The following is an 11,252-nucleotide window of genomic DNA, read 5'->3' on the forward strand; positions in this document are numbered from 1 at the left end:
GGGGGGGGGGATCTTGACTTCTGGGGAAAATTAGAATGTAAGACTTTCAATTAGTCTAAGTGTTAATGTGCTGTGACTCCAGTGTGGTACATGCCTCTGTGTGTGTATGTGTGTCTTCACCTCCTGCTCTAAAGTGCTTTTGTTTGCTGTGAAAACTCATTAACAAAGTGAACACCTTTGCGATTTCACCCCAAAGTGGTGCTCACTGGAGAACAAAATGAGCAGAAGGTCCGGACGTGATCAGCAGTATGTAAGAGAAAATAGATGAAAATGTGATAATGATGATGTGAAATACTAACGGTGATGTGGAGGGGAAAGAAGGGATGAAGCCAACAGTCTCAGTTCCATAATAAACATCTCATCTGAAACAACAGGATCCCCGAAGCTACACTACAGGCAGGCAGAGAGAGATGGAGGGGGAGGGAGAGAGAGAGAGGGAGAGACAGAGAGAGAGATGGAGGGGGAGAGAGAGGAACAGCAATGCTGAGAAAAACAGACAGTAGGAACAGGGCAGAGATGGAGAACCAAAGGGAGAGATTGTGAAAACACAGTAAGGACACTGTGAGGGTAAAGATGTGGAGGGGCGATAATCGCAGAGAAGCAGAGGGCTGAACGAGGCTGGATGTGAATGAAAAAAAATAAAGCAATTACCACGGCTTATTCATTTCTAGACTGGTAGTGAAAAGCTGAATGTAGCCAGTTAACCTGATCTGTTGTAACCATGAAAATATATTTGTGAGGTTTTTGACGAACACCACGAAGTCCTCCGATCCAACTTTTCGAATACCTGCCCCACGCACACTTGTGATTAACACAATTATTGTTAACACAATTACACAATAATTACACTTACTAAGGTCCTCTGAAAACTAGTAAAGTAGACTTAACTATATAGTCCAGTTTCTTCTATTTATCTACTTATTCCATTTCCCAGTCATAGTGCTGTTTAAAAATGGGAAGTCGGAGTGCAAAGCATGAAAAATCCACACAGCAGTCTTTTTGTGGTCAAATGTAAGGGCAGCGAAAAGTGTGCGGGTTTGTGTGTTGCAGACGCTAATCCCAGTGGTGTGGACAGATTGCGAGTGTTTAAAGAAGATTACAGATTACAGACTGCAGAGGCAGATTAGCTGGCAGCTCGATCTGCACCTCTGCTCTCACACAGCCCCTGCTGTGTGTGTGTGTGTGTGTGTGTGTGTGTGTGTGTGTGTGTGTGTGTGTGTCACGTGCTTGTTGGTATTCAGAAAGTAATTGTTATTGGTGGTAATGACAGTTCTGTGCACATGCTGTGTCTTAAAGTCTATGCGTCTGTGTGATGAGTATCACAAACACAAGTTCTTTCCCTAACAGTGAATAAAGGCCAGGAAATAGGATACACACATGCTTCTAGTTGGCTGTATAGATATTCTCGATGCCAATTATATCCGAGAGAATGTCGCACACACAAACACACGCAGACACAGGATGTGGATCAATGGGAATGGCAGCCAGCCAAGAGCCAGTCAATCCCCCCCCCCCTCTTTCCTGTATCTGTAATGGTGGAACCCACTACTGAAAAAAAAAAGACATTTAGCATGTTACAACCTGTTTAAAATGCCTCAGCAAAGAAGGTGTTATTTTTACTGGGATGTCTTCTTTTCAGTTCTTTTTTTTACTGTTGTCAATGCATAAGAACTCTATATTTGACATATCTGACATGTACATTTAAGAAGCTTACAGTGCTTTGTAGCATCTGAGGTGAGGGGAGAAAAGGTTGAATACAAAAATGACGAGGAGGAAAAGTGCACAGCTGGTGTATGAGTTTGGAAGTTACCAAAACAGAGACCGCATGTTTTAGGACTGGACATGGCCGACATTCCTGCTGATGGGGAGGACAGGATTGTAAAGCTGTGTGTAAACGTGCACGCTGCTGAGAAAAAAGTCAAACATTAATTGGATGTACCATCTCATGGGGGGTTCACACTGATACAAAAGATATTGGAGCTGACCTAAAAAAGTGCCATCAAAATCTAAATGGACCAAGTGAACCATGGTTAGAAACGGTCCAATGGGAAAAGGTATCTGACTGTGTAGTTGTGTTGTTGTTGTTGTTGTCGTCAAGTTAGACAAAGTGAGGAGGGAAAAAAGGCATTTCCATCGGGCTTCCAGGTCAAACAGGAAAGGAAATTAATAAAGCTGGTGAACCTGGTGAATGTTAGTTATCTTTATGCACAAGTTTGTTTCCCCTGCAGCTGCCGGCTCAGTGTTTTCAGCACAGCGGATTTAAAGAAAAGCCACTGAGACACAGCCTGCATGGACTCAAGTAGGTAACTTGAATAGGCCCTCAATTTGTGGTGGAAGTTGAATTGTATCCATGGCAACAAGTGTCGCTGGGGTGCAACAGCAAAGTGGGCAGCAACGTGAATGATAAGGCTGCAATACAACTCTACAGTGTAAACAGGTTACGGGTAATTTAACCCTATGGTTGTCATTTGGTACACTCTTCCTGGCTGATAAAGTTCACGTCTACGTGCTCGATGGCCACCCTTACTTTTAAAGTGCTAAACTTCACAAAGAACACAGTTAAATGTAATTCTTTGCAGGGGGGGTGCTTCATTTTGTACAGCGTGTCACTTTAGGCAGATACTTACATGGTGTCAGATGAGTTTGTGTGCAGCACGAAACTCTTCAGAGTGAAAAGCTGGCGTTCCAGATATCGCAGGTACACCACGTCTCTGACTCAAATACACACTTACAAGCTTACTTTTGCAAAAGATGTTAAAAGCTTTAGGAACCAGAATACTAAGCTCCGGGCTTCAAGGATTTCCCGATGTCAACACTACATAACCTGAGAGAGCTCTTTTCTGTTTGAGATTTAGTCCGACGTTCATTCAAACAGCAGTGTCGACCGTTAAACAGCACAGTCTAGGAGACCTACTATACTGCATTGGAAAACATAAATTACAAGAGGCAGGCTCGGGCTGTGGAAAGCAACAGAGTGAGGCAGAGACTGTAGACGGAGCAGATGGAGATGGGAATTGAAAGAGGGAGAAAGAGAGCCTTCAACAGGATTTTCTTTGAGTTAACTACACAATACGCTGTGGGTTACTATGACGCCCTGAAGTCGCCTGCTGGGCCCATGCGGGCAGAAGTAAGAGGTCTGCTTGGCAGCAGTGGAAAAAGTATTCAAACCCTTAACAAGTAGCAGCACTACTATTTAATTCATTAAAAAACCACATCTCCTGAATTCAAATCTCTATTTTTACAGCTGAAAGTAAATAAGCAACAGTATTTTTAGAGTCATTATCCAAAGTACTCATTATTACGGGCGGCCCCCTGTATGTACTGTATGAGAAATAGTTGGAAGTAACCTTATGGGTACATTTTTGGCTATAGCAGTTTAATAGTAGCAGTTTATGATTTCAATGCTAGACATGTAAATTCTAAATCTGCTGAGTAACTAATAACCATCAAAGAAATATGGTGGAGTAAAAAAAAAAAAACAGTCTTTCCATCTGACATGCGGAACAATTTATAGTTTCACAAATTAGAAATACTCAAGGTAATGGACCTCAACATAAAAACTGGCGTTGAGTAATGGGACATGCAGGTGTTCGGGTTGCATGCTTGTGAGTGACATGCCGATCCGACGCCTGTGACAAAATGCAAAATACATTCAATAGAGTCCTGTTTTAAACATGCAGACGGGAAACAACCAATTCACATGCAGCTACTAATACACCTGTATAAAGCTGACGCAGGTTGTGCAGACAGAAAGAAAGAGAGAGAGAGAGAGAGAGAGAGAGAGAGAGAGAGAGAGAGAGAGAGAGAGAGAGAGAGAGTCTGAGTCTGCAGAGCACACGAGCTTCATGATTAATGCGGCTTTTAGCTGCAGCGGAGCCTGGGCCCCCTGAGCGAGCTGCCCGGGTCGCCCATTCAACACCCCCCCCCCCCCCACATCAACCTAAACCCAGTGACTGAGAACCAGTTACAGACCCCATTCACTACATTTCTACGCTAACACTTCAACATCGGTGTAACCAATCCACTTCATTTCACTCACCTTGCCAGCCAACCCTCCAAAGTGGGCAAAACCCCCCCACACATCAGTAACATTCATTTAACCACTGCGGGGGGCTCCAAAGGAGCATATAATAAAGTAGCCTGAATAAAATGTGTGTGACCATACAATATATATATATATATATATATATATATATATATATATATATATATTTAAAAAAAAGCATGGGTCACAAAAATACACTTGGCCTACTGAATACGACTCATTTAAGTTGAAGCAGCCTATAATAAGGTTACTAAAATGTCACCATGGAGCAGGCTGCTAAAGCCAGACTACCGTCTTAGATGGTGTTCGCTGGGGGCAGAGCAGCTACACCAAGCAAGGGGAAGCACGTTATAACTGCAAAGACATTTCTTTGGGTTGGATGACTTTATAGAAATCACCATGAATAATGATCTCCAATAGAAGGGCGAACACAACTACACACGCCGGGGAGACAGATGCCAAATGCAGCAAATCCCTGTCTTTCCTCCCGCCTAACACCACACACACACACACACACACACACACACACACACACACACTGCCCAGGACCAGTACAGTGAGGGGGGTCACTGCGACCACCCCCACCCGCCCTACACACAGACGCGCGCGCACAAACACTAAAATCCGGGTTTGCACCAGCAGCAGCAGCGATAGATAATTCATTGCAGTGATAGGAGCAGAGCGCACTGAATCCACAGGCTCTTCTTTAGGTCCCGACACCCTAACTATCACACACCGATCCAGAAGTAGCCTGTGCACTTTGCAGCCCTTGTGCCCGGGACGTGCCACTTGTGATGCGTCCCTTTTCCAGGCTGTTTGCATTGGCGTACTTACCTTTGCACTACAGCGAAAATGAGCACAGTTAGTTCCCATTTTGTGAAAAGGCTTTAGAATCCATTCATTCCCGAGTATCTCCTCCGGTTTTATTCAGACATCCACAGTGTGTTTCAGCATGGAGATTAATCCAGTTTTCCATCCCGGGGAGAGCGCTTTAAAGCCTCGTTACATCTTTTTCCACAATCCCCACAAAACTATGCCAGGCTTCTTTCAGCGCGTTTTTTTTTTTTTCTCCTCCGCGCTCCTCTAGCCCCCTCTTCTTTCCTCTCCCTCTCTCCCTCTCTGAGGTTGCCTGGTTACCTCTTTCTGTAGGCTGGTTCAGACCGCCGGCCGGCAGCCAATCACAAGGCCGGGTTCGGCTTAACCCCTCCGCTGCGGAACTGTCCTGATTTACAGCTTTCAAGGAGTGGGAGTGGAGGGTGGGTGAGGGGGAAGGAAAAAGCACTGGGTGACGGTGGAGGATTTAGAAAATGTGTTTTAACAAAATCATAATGAGTAAGAAAACATGAAAGGAGAAAGAAAGGAGGAGGGGCCGATGGGGGAATTTGGGCTTGAATTTCAAAGTTGTGGAAGAGACGTCATCAGACTTGTGCTTCACTGTTTGTGTGTTGGTTGTAATTTAGAGGCTGTTAAAGGATGACTGTACTGTCAGGAGGTTATAGTCATCACACGTTCACGTTTTTTCCACTCAATGCTGAGAAAGAAGCACTCATTGAGTCATGAATGTACGCAAGCAGTGGTCATGCTGCAGGCTTCACCCAGTCAGTCACTCAGCACAGACTATTGATTGGTTAACCACCCGTACTTAAGTCATCCTAAATTGTCTGTGTGTGAGTCAAGGACTCGGCAAACCCACTCACTTAAGAGTGGAAGCACTCTTACTTACTCTACGATGTTTTTTTGTTTTTTAAAAAAGAAGACAATTTAGGCCTAAAGACACATTTTATTTTGACTCTTATTTATAAAAGAAAACTTGGAAATGAGAGGATGAAGCAACATTACTGACTTCACTCAGCATTTTGCCATTTCACGCCTTTCCTCTATTCTTCTTAAGTTTTAAACATGTGCAGCTTGCCTCCTTTAATCCCCACCTCCTTTCACTTTTTCTGCCCCAGCACCTCCTCCTATCCCTTTCTCCTCCACTTCCGCGCCTCAGAGCCTCCTCTTCCTCAGATGTGGTGTGTTGCTGTCAGGGGTTTAGGAGCCTCGGCGTGGACACTATTCCTCTGATCTCTGCAAAGACTGGGAGACGCTCGAAGGCTTCCAACTAAACCTCTTTTTCCCCATTCAAGCATAGGATGTAGGTTTGGTTTCAAAGTTGGTGAAAAACCACCGTGGGGTGGTAGGAGGCAAATAAATCGGAGGTGTTGTTCAGCAAATCTGGCTCACCCTAACACACGGCATTGGCTAATCTAATACGTTAAAAGGCACATTCCTGGGACATTACTTTGTAACATGGGTGGGTAATTCCATTATCTGTGTAATCCTTGTGAAATGATTGCCACTGTGATAACGTTCCAGAGTTGTTAAATCCTCAGAACTGTACACAGCGGAGCAGAGTGTCCGATAAACCTTCAAACTAGTACTCCAACTGGCTTTTGTTGAATTATATATATCATCATGTCACCTGTACATCAAGCGACATGCCCCCGCCAACACAACCCCTGGTCATTTTTTCTTTTTAACACAGTGCTGTTTCGGTCTTAACGCCTGGTTACTATGAATTAGCGCTGGCAATGGTCCTCTTTAATACCACGCGGGGGGTCACGTTACTGAGAATACAGCTATTAGGAGGTAGTATACGAAAAAGTTACTGACAGCTGTAGGGCAACTAACGTAAACGTTAAACTGTTGGCGAGATTTTCTAGTTAAGCAGCTACATCGAATATAGCCTATTTCCTGTGTATCTATATCCAACTTACTTATAAAAAGTAATTATTTAGAGTTACTGCTTCCAAAAGTAATTTAGTTACTTAGTTTCAAATTATAAAAGTAACTAGTTACTTCAGTATGTAACTATTGCATTACTTTTAAATACATTTTTAAATGCTCAAATGTAACCCGTCCTTAAAATACACGTGCATGTTCAATTATTTATGATACATCTGATTATTATAACGACATGGACACTTTATACAATACATTAATAACAGAAACCTTTAATTTCTTGGAGGGAAAAGTGATGGCTATACTTCCATGTAGAGAAGGGTACCTTTGGATCATTTGGGCTTGCCATACCTGTCTCTCGTTGACTGTCTCGCTTGTGTTGTGCGTTGTGCGTCTGACTCGACTATGCGTGCTTTCGAATACCCGCCCAACTCCTCCTCTGATTGGCTTGCCATGAAATTTTACCCAATCTCAGCCAATCGTCAGCATTCATGCGCTTGTCTCGTGCACGGCCCACCAACCAAGGAAGAACAGTCAAAACGGGTTTAAAGAAATGCCAATAAACCACAGCATGTTTTTCTCCTATCCCGGATTGCTGCGTGGACTAGCCAGACCCTCCTCCACAGCGTTGTGTAGAAAGGTGCAAGACTACATCACATATAATTTATAGAACAGAGTCTGTAGTGTTAAAGCCAAAATGTCTGTAGTGACATTTAAGCTTCCCTGAATGTAGGTAAGGACGTATCCATATCATCCCTGTTATATGTAAATCTACTCCTACTGAAACCTGATTTAAATCCTAATTTCTCCATCTCAGTAATCTCACGTTGGTCCATACACTTCTCTCTCCTCCTTTCTTTCTCAACCACACCACCTCATCCCTCTGCCTTCCTCACGGCTCTCTCCTCTCATTATCTTTTCCTTCGCCGCTCCATTTTCCTACCTAGGTGTAGCTGTAGTTTACCTTCTCTATCGTTGTAGAGCCCTCCTGTCTATCTCACTCCCACACTTTAGTATCTCTACCCTTTTTTGCCATATCTCCATCCCTCAGTATCTGCCTACCTCACTCCCCTTCCTCCTCTCTCGCAGTCTCTGTCTGAGCTTGGCTGAACAGATAACCCCTGGATGCTGGATGTGTGCAAGCCAGCAGCTAGCTTCCTCTCTTTCCCCACACTCCCACACACACACCTTAATCAAAACTGTATTTGCATAAACACACACACACACGTTCTATAGACAGACTCTTTAGAGTAATCTATGGGAATATCCAGATGGATTTGATATCTGAGAACGTAAAGGTCAGCTCCCCCTTACTGTTCACACCAAACACGGTTTTACAGGCTTAAGATTCCTCCAAAACACACATATGCAGAGAGAGAGTAAGAGCAAATGAAAAAAGAGGCATCGACAGTGCAAATGCGTATTATCAGCAAAACGGGTCAAACTCGTTAAAAGGCAACAAAGGCAGCTCTCTAATTGCCTGAGCACAGCTTGGCACTGCAGAGCTACAGTGGTGGCAGTGCAGTACAGTGGGATGGTCTCTGACAGTTCATCATATGGATGTTATGTTAAACATGTTATGTTATATTAAACGATGCCAACTCAGAGCTCAAACCGGTGGCTCAACAGAGCAGACAATGAGACAGGAAGAGATCTGGAGCACATGGTCATGGTCCAAAGTTTTCAAAAGGTGTAGCAACAAACAGCAGGTCTCCGTCAGAGTAAGAACACACAGTGGCAGTAAAACCATTTAAAATTGACAGGTTCTGGTCATATAAGCCAATGCCATAGCGTATAATATTAGTTTGCATTTTATGGCGCCTTTCAGGTGACCCAGCAACGCTCTACACATATGAAGGCAAACAAAAACAAATAACATGTAAATCCAGTAGCATTAAATATTTCAATACAACATATCAGGGTCGAGGCCCATCCATGTTTTGCATACATAATGGTGTTTTATCCCATTCAGTATTCTAGGTTCTAGGTGAAATAGCAATCCTTGCTTTCAGAGCTAATCCTTTCATACACTAAAGACAACTATATGGACTAAATAAAAAGATTAATTTATCTTGTTGTCAATTATGGTTTCCACTGTATTTCATGATGTATATGAATGAATTCTGAGTATGGTATCGGCTGCATGTCCATCCTATGAGATGCCGCTATTGGCTGGGTGCAGATAGTTTTCTTCCCTGCATCTGATGAAGACATGATGTTGGCGAAATGATGGTTGCTACACAGTATCAAAAGCTTAAACTATAACCATGTGCTATGGATTTTCATCACTCCATACTATATCATCAACATGGCATACTGGGACTCATTACATTGTAAGCAAATGTTAGCTGTAATAGACAGTCTCCAGTGAAATGGCGTCAATACGTCTGGAGGTGAACTTGTTAGACACATGTAGACTGGAATAAGATTAGCTTTGACCCAAATGTACAGGGTCTGACCCACTATCTCCTACTGCTTACTTAGCTATATGAACACCAGCGTGTTGACTTTGGATGTGTAGGCAAAGAATGAATGAGTGAGTGAGAGAGAGAGAGAGGAAAAAAAAGAGGCAGATGGAACAAAGCAATAACAACGGACCCCCCTCCAAAGATGAAATATCCCAGCATAAGTGTAGATATCAAAGCATGCCACTCTTCAATAACTGATATATAAGGATATCAAGCTCCTGGCAGATGTGAAGGGAGTGAATGGAGATGAGGAGAGATGGTAGAAAATCTATTGAATCTGAGAAGTCTGTATTGTAATTGCAGACACATGCAGTGGAGTTTTGAAAATACTCCTGAGCGTGCACGCGCGTGTGTGTGTGCGCCTGATAAAGACGTGCTTTGTTGAGATGTCAAACATTTATATTTTCATAAGGATGTCTAACTTTGAGAGCTTTTGCCTCTGGGAGGATCCATCATATTTCATCATGTTTCATTAGCACTTTTCATGCATATGCAGACATAGGAACGTACACACACACACACACACACACACACACACACACACACACACACACACACACACCACAGTGTTCCCTTAGAACAGAGGGGAAGTAAAGGTTATCGAATCCCACCTCCCGGCGTCGCTGTGAGCCCTGCTGAACTCGTTGTAATTGCCTCTTTCAATACCTTAAGAATAAGTCTCATCAGCATCTGTGAGCCAATAAGCATGCTGCATGCTCTTACCAAGCTCTAATGATGCTGCTGATTGGCTGTCTAACGCTAAAGTCATAGAGACACACAGGAAAAACTATATATAATTTAGGAACCGGTAACGAAATCCCGATATTGGTAACAGTACCGGTTACGATACCCAGCCCTACATATGTCACCACAATGTATATCCTAGTAAGTCCTAAAAGAAGACTTTTGTGATCCTTCAATAGCAATGTTGCAATGTAACAAAGTACAGATACTTTCTTACTGCACTTAATTAGTATTTGCAGTATCTGCACTTAGTGTGTTATTTATATTTCTGGAAACTACTATTTCTCCACTACATTTCCTCAATAAAATGTGTTGAGAAGATGTCAGAAGATATTTGTTAGGCTGCAAAAAAAGCTGTTTGGCGAAACATTGCGCCTAGATTGCAAGTTAATGCACGCTCCATTCCAGTTGGCGACGTATTGCCTGTTTGTTGCCAAGCGTCAAAACTAAAGAAGAAGAGGAGGAAGCATAATAATGGATAGCGTCATGGAAACACTTGCTGCAAGCTCTGCCGCCATCGTAACAGACGCTGACCACCCCGGCGACAGTGGGGAAGGTAAGGTTACACACCTGTGGCGGCATATGCAAGAACATTTTTTCGTATTTTGGAATGAAAGATTCTTCCTCACAAAAAATGAAAATTCAGTCTCTCTCTTTGTTGAAGTCAGAGTTTGAAATAGATGTTTAAGAAATAGTAGGAACCTTGAATATTATGCTTTACTACCAGGAAGCCACAATAAAGTTCATATTCAAAGTTTTTTGACATTGTACTTGCAAATACTTAAGTACATTTAATATCAGAAAATGACTTTTGATACTTAAGTACAGTAAATATCAGGTACTTTAAAGGTCCAGTGTGTGACGAGTTTAGTTGTTCATTATCAAAACCTGTGTTGCTCGTTGACAAACATGTCCTTTTTCACTAATATTTAACACCACCATCAACTTCATATATTGCTATTGGCTTGAAATTTTACATTTCCAGTAGCATGAACTGGGGTAGATGCTCCATAGTCATGTGTCATCATGAAATACATAAGCTGGTAAGGGACATTCAGGACACAGTGCTCCGCTTTTTGTGTTTTCGATGACATGATAAACTCCCAGGACTGCTAATGTTGCTAAGGGGTATTGTAGCTTCCCGGCCCCGGCAAGTTTGAAGATGGAACCATGGAGGACCACACATATTCAAAATCCAGAACCAAGAGTCTTTGTCTTCACCCAGAAAAAGAAAAAGGAAATGCATTTTTGCACAAATGCCTTTTTGAACC

The 11,252-nt window shown here is 42.8% G+C and overlaps 1 protein-coding gene across 9 annotated transcripts in view; it reads right to left on the bottom strand.

Annotated features, from left to right (window-relative positions):
- Positions 1–11,252, bottom strand: part of dab1a (DAB adaptor protein 1a) — a 206,856-nt gene that overhangs the window by 74,073 nt on the left and 121,531 nt on the right. For 8 of the 9 annotated variants that reach the window (XM_032524869.1, XM_032524865.1, XM_032524871.1 and 5 more), the window contains exon 1: positions 4,880–5,171. The exons of the other annotated variant lie outside the window; for it this stretch is intronic. The gene's annotated coding sequence lies outside the window, so the exon portion shown is untranslated. Of the gene's footprint in view, positions 1–4,879; positions 5,172–11,252 lie in introns of those variants that run through there. 9 annotated transcript variants of the gene reach the window in all.

Source organism: Etheostoma spectabile, chromosome 9 (genome assembly GCF_008692095.1).
Source record: "Etheostoma spectabile isolate EspeVRDwgs_2016 chromosome 9, UIUC_Espe_1.0, whole genome shotgun sequence".
NCBI classification, from domain to species: Eukaryota; Metazoa; Chordata; class Actinopteri; order Perciformes; family Percidae; genus Etheostoma; species Etheostoma spectabile.